We start from the raw sequence: 6,426 nt of genomic DNA, 5'->3' as shown, positions 1-6,426 counted from the left end.
GTCAGCGTCTGTTCAGCGAATGCGAGGAGGTTCACCGGTTTCAGGAACACGTGCCGCTGGGCGTATGAATCGCTTCAGACAGCAATGTTTCGACTAAAAAAGAAGTCCGCAAAAGAAAAACATCAACTGAGCAATTTATTTCTCTGCAATGCATTTGTTTTTACTTTATTCATTAAAACATCTTCAAATTAAAAGTTCTATACTGTCAATGCGAAAACAGTATCGTTCTATTTTAATTTAAAAGCGTTGCGGGAGTAATGTGTATGAATGAAAACCGCCGGATGTAATTTATCTTAACTATATCCAAAGCAGATGACCAGCTGCACAGTAATCCATTGCATCATCATTGCATAACTTAGAAATGAGAATGAAAATTACATATCTTTTAACCAGGTCTATCATAGTTTAATCATTCATTCAGCAATGGAATGTAGAATCTACAATATTTTCACAGGGCAGCTAATTTAGGTAAAAAGATTCAAACAGTGGATAGTGATTAGATGTAACGCAGGAGCAAGCGAAGAGTGACTGTTTTTTCCTTGGAAATAATTTGCCAGAAAACTGAAAACAGTCGGCTAAAGAAAGGAAAGGGGAATTGGAGACAAAAACTTTATAGGTTTTAAGTAAGACTGCATATATAATGAATGACCAGATGTGTGTGTGTGTGTGTGTGTGTGTGTGTGTCACTTAGTTTGAAGTAGGTAGACTTAAGCCAGCGTGATGTCAGTATCAGTATCAGTAGCTCAAGGAGGCGTCTCTGCGTTCGGTCAAATCCATATACGCTACACCACATCTGCCAAGCAGATGCCTGACCAGCAGCGTAACCCAACGCGCTTAGTCAGGCCTTGAGAGAAAAAAATCAATTAAAAATAACTAACTAAATAAATATTTAAAAAAAAATAAAATTAAATAAAAAAATAAAAAAAAAAATAAATAATAATAAAAATAAAATGAAATAAATAAATGAAGTTAAAAAACAAAACAACAAAAAAAAGCTTTAGTTTCACTGTTAAATAAACATCACTTCTTCTTTTTTCCCTCTCCATAATCTTTACTAGTTTAGGGCATTGTAATAGACAACCCTGAAAAGTACTTACTAATTTTTTTAATTTTTAATTTTTTTTTTTTTTTTACTACTGTGCACGCATTTTGTAAACCTTTAGTGAACTGTTATACAAAGTCCTATGTATGCATAAATCGATATATCTTTCGCTTCATAGTCTTCTTCATGTTCGTCAGACGAACACACTGCTTCGCAGTTAATTGCACATAATGGTACCTTAGGCAGAGGACTTAATTTTTTTTTCAGTTGTTTAGAATTTTGGGGGTTAGCAAATTGTTTGGCTTGCATTAGTGTTAGGTGCATGGTATATGTCATCAACATGGTATATGTATCAAAATTTTCTATCTCTTGAATAGCATGTTTATAGTCTAGACACACTGAACTAACCTTTCAGACTCTGTTTAAGATCACTGTACCAAACTCTAATCAGGGAAAAATCAAAACAGATGTAGAACGCCACGGTGGATGTCTTACAGGCACAACGGTAACACTTCAGTTTGTGTGCAGGGCGTCAGCTGATATCTTATAGGCACCGAATGGGTTAAAAACAAAAATACATGAAAAATTTTGCCACATAGTCTTGTCACACTGAAACTTACAGCTACAAATTAGTAACTCTGGAGGTGAAAGAAATTTGTCTTTTATACGAATATGTCAAACTCTGGAAACAATCTTCAAGCTTCAAACCATCTATATAGTTTCTGGTTTTTCTTGTAGTATTTATTCAGTTCTCCAGTTGTACAATTCTTGTTTTTACAAATGCAATACTCACTTTGGGTGGTTTGAAGGGATAGTCGGTTGGAAAATGTATGGTTAAGAAGAAAACCCCTCCCTGATTGGGACTGTCAGGTGGATCCATTATTGTGGCTTGCCAATGGAACAAATCACCTCCTGTGATGTGAGATGATAGTCTGAAATATGTATTTTAGCAAATGTGATGTGAGACTATATCTATTTATGTATTCTATTCTATTTCTACTTTATTTCTTCTTCCTTTTTTTTCATTCTAGTTTATCTTTCATACATATTTTTATGTCACTTAGTCTTAAATTTGTATATCTTATTGTAAAGCGCGGTGATCCCCGGTTTGAGATGGGGGTACGGCGCTGTATAAGCCTGCATTTTTTGTTTGTTTGTTTGTTTTGTTTTTGTTGTTGTTGTTGTTTTTTGTGTCAGGTACTCTCAAGCCCAGGCTCACCTTTGACCATCAAAAGTCAAACATTGTTTTCTTTATGATATCGTGGTCATCAATAAGCTTTTCGGTTAAAGGCATTCATGTTAGGTGCACATTTGATTTCTGGGGTTAGTCTATATATTCCAATTGTTAGTTACTCTGTAACTAAAAACATATTTTCTAATGTTGCTACTGCAATGTTGCTTCTGAATTTTGTCGGTACTGTTACGGGTGACAATGTCAGTTTGTGAATCAATAAAGAAACTTGCTTTGTCAATGTCATCAACATTATCATATATTTTATACGCTTGTATCAAGTCCCCTCGTACCCTTCTTGCTTCAAGGGAAGGGAGATTAATATATTCTAGCCTTTCTCGAATATAAGAAAAATCCTTTATTTCATGGACTAATTTTCTTGCTCGTCTTTGTACACCTTCGATTGCAGCAGATTGACGCTTTAATTTTGGGAACCAAACCGTGTTTGCATATTCTAATGTAGGTCTTAACAATGCTTTATATAGTCTTAAAAATGTACTGCTGTCCAGAAATGAGAAGGCACACTTGATTATACCAGTTCTCTGATTTGCCTTATTTATTGTGCATGCAAAATGCTTGTCAAAAAGTAGGGGTTTTTTTATTATCAAAGATAATACCTAAATCATTTTCTTCTTCACATTTTTCAACATTAAACTCTTTACACCAATTTTCATTAAGTAGTAATGTTCATGATTTTTGCTACCAATATGGAGCACTTTGAACTCTGTGGCATTAAAGTATAGGTTCCATGCGTCTGTCCATTCCATTAGTGAATCTATGTCTATTTGCAATATTTGGTACACAAAAGGGTGTGTGTATATTTTCGTGTCATCAGCAAATATTTTACAAGTGCTATTCACTGATTGTGGAAGATCATTTATAAATACAGTACTAAAAAGAACAGGTCCCAGTATACTGCTTTAGGGGATTCCACTCAGGACATCCACACTACTTGATTGAGATCTACCAACCTTTACTTTCTGTGAACTATTACTAAGAAATTCTTCTTTCCATTAAAGTATTTTACCTGTGATTCCATAGGATTCTAATTTTATCAATAACCTTCTATGTGGCACTGAATCAAAAGCTTTTTTAAAATCAAAGTATAAGTACATCAATATTATCACCATTACCAAGTAACTGAGTTACGCATGATCTACTCTTTCGAAAACCATGCTGACATTCAGCATATAAATTATTTGTCGTCATACGTTCAACAATAGCGTCCCTTACAAATGTCTCAAGAATATTGCGGATAACACAAGTTAGACTGACTGGTCTGTAGTTACCTGGGTCAGTTCATGTACCTTTTTTTTTAAATATTGGGGTCACCATGGCTGTTTTCCAGTCATTGGGTATAGTCACATTTTGTATGGACTTTTTGAATAGGGTACAGAGCGGAACAGACAGCTCCTCGCTCAACTCTTTAAGCACTCTTGATGGAACACCATCAGGGCCTTGAGCCTTGTTTGGGTTTAATTTATTAAGTTTTACCTTAACTGATTCTTCTTTAGTAAAGTAGTAAAGACATTGCAAAACAACAACAACACCCCCCCCCCCCCCCCAAAAAAAAAACAAAAAAAAACCCACTTCTGCCTTATCTTTATCACTGACTGCCATATTTCAATCACCTGGTCACATTTGGTCTTAGACTTCACATATAGTTCCAAAAACCTTTCGGATTGTTCTTACATTCCATGGAATTTTTTAATACCCCCCCCCCCCCCAAAAAAAAAAAAAAAACAACAACAAAAAAACAAAAAAACAAAAAACGTCTGCCTTATCTTCATCACTGACTGCCATATTTCAATCACCTGGTCACATTTGGTCTTAGACTTCACATATAGTTCCAAAAACCTTTCGGATTGTTCTTACATTCCATGGAATTTTTTTTTTCTCTCAAATTTTCTTTTCTCCTTTCTGATTTCCCTATTACAGATATTTCTTGATGCTAGGTATTTTTTGGTAATCTCTTCCATTTTTTTGTTTGTAGGAACCTTTTGTATAAATTAGATTTTTTCTTAATAACTTTCATTGTTTTGGATGTCATCCACATTGGTTTTTGTCTTTTATCTTTCTTTGTTTTTACTTTGGGAATGTTGCTTTCCATACTAGTATATATCTTCTTTATTAATTCCCAGCACTGTTCCACACTGAAGTCATTTAGTTCACACCAGTCTGTATTGCTGAATTCAAGTCTCATTTTGTCAGTCGGAATTTGTCATTTTCATCAGTGTCTTCTTCTTCTTCTTCTGCGTTCACTCGTATGCACACGAATGGGCTTTTACGTGTATGACCGTTTTTACCCCGCCATGTAGGCAGCCATACTCCGTTTTCGGGGGTGTGCATGCTGGGTATGTTCTTGTTTCCATAACCCACCGAACGCTGACATGGATTACAGGATCTTTAACGTGCGTATTTGATCTTCTGCTTGCATATGCACACGAAGGGGGTTCAGGCACTAGCATGTCTGCACATATGTTGACCTGGGAGATCGTAAAAATCTCCACCCTTTACACACCAGACGCCGTCACCGTGATTCGAACCCTGGACCCTCAGATTGACAGTCCAACGCTTTAACCACTCGGCTATTGCGCCCGCCTTCATCAGTGACCTATCTCCATTCTTTCTCATGATTTTCAATAATTTCAGAAACATATAATGAAAAAAACTAAAACTTCATGATCGCTTTTACCTAATGGGGCAACTGAGGTGTTGGATATCTGATACTAAGGCTTCATTATTTACTATTACTAGGTCAGGAATGTTTGTCTCTGTCCTTCTCTTTGTCTTGTAGGGTCCTTCACCACTTGGTAAAGAAAACTGACTGGACACATGCACGCACACACACACACACACACACACACACACACACACACACCACACACACACACACACACACACACACTGACACATGCATCGACCATGAGCGAGGGATGTATATTAACAGACAATGGTACCGTGGCAATGATGTGTCACAAAACCAAACTACAAAAACGTTTACTAAAGATTAACTTACAAAAACCTGACGAAAGCAAGTACACGGGACTGATAAACTTGAAAAACAACAAAACAAAATAAAACAGGTCATCGTACTGGTAGTGAATCACGGTGAATTAATCTTGTTAAGGAACCATATAGAGACTCAGTCTCAAGAAAGTGTTTCAGTCAAGGTATCGTTCTTCGTCAGTGAAATAATTCAGTGATGATTCACCCAGTTCTGTGATTCAGGTAGGTACACCGTATATTTGCAACAATTCTCGTGAAAGTATTCCACGACAGTCATTATTCTTTCGACTATTGATTGTCCAGCCAATGCTGTAAATATATGTCGAAAAATTATGGCTGATGATCTTTATCACATTCATGGATAAGTACAGATAAGGACCAGCTTTCATGACTGAAAAGTCTACATACTCTGTTTCAGCACATTGTGTTAGTGTGTGGGGTGCATGCGTTCGGTGCTTGTCCGCAGTGCTCGGATGTGTGAACGTGCGTTCTGCGTGCTTCAGTGTCACTGTGTGCGTGTCAAGTGCCAAGGTGTGTGTGTGTGTGTGTGTGTGTGTGTGCGCGTGAAAAGGCTGAGGACGCGAAATAACTTTCAGCGTAGCCGCATATCGAGTCTCCGGGAGCTCTCAATTCAGTCCAGTAACTGTAGGCTACATACATGATAACGGCCGGCGGCTTAACTTGATCAAACACAATGATGTCCATGCAGTCTCCTCAGTTTTTGGAGTGGCTGCTGGTGCTTAGGCCTCAGTACACTAAATGTATTCGTAGTGGTGAAATATTCAGTCACAAAACCAAAATGAATCATAGCAGATTCGTCATGTTTAATGTGTGATGCTCTGTTTGTGCAATCCGCAGTCAGGATTTTGAACCCTGCCAACTGAAATCAACTCTGTTCAGTCGTCACGTGTTGGCCGGGGTGTGACGTTGTGTTGGTGCAATCTCCGGGCCCTCAGTGCCAAGTCGTTTGCAACGGCCGGACCCATGTCACTACCCGGTCGAAAACTAAGCGAAACTCCCCCCCCCCCCCCCCCCCCCCTAACAGACCAGTTTAGGTCTACCTACCCAGTCCGCCGGCGATACTGGGCGCTGATCTAAAAATAGATCCGCCTGTAGGTACTGGTTTACATTGATGACTGTACTT

This window comes from Babylonia areolata, chromosome 16 (genome assembly GCF_041734735.1).
Source record: "Babylonia areolata isolate BAREFJ2019XMU chromosome 16, ASM4173473v1, whole genome shotgun sequence".
In the NCBI taxonomy this organism is placed as follows: domain Eukaryota; kingdom Metazoa; phylum Mollusca; class Gastropoda; order Neogastropoda; family Buccinidae; genus Babylonia; species Babylonia areolata.
This window is presented reverse-complemented; position numbering follows the sequence as displayed.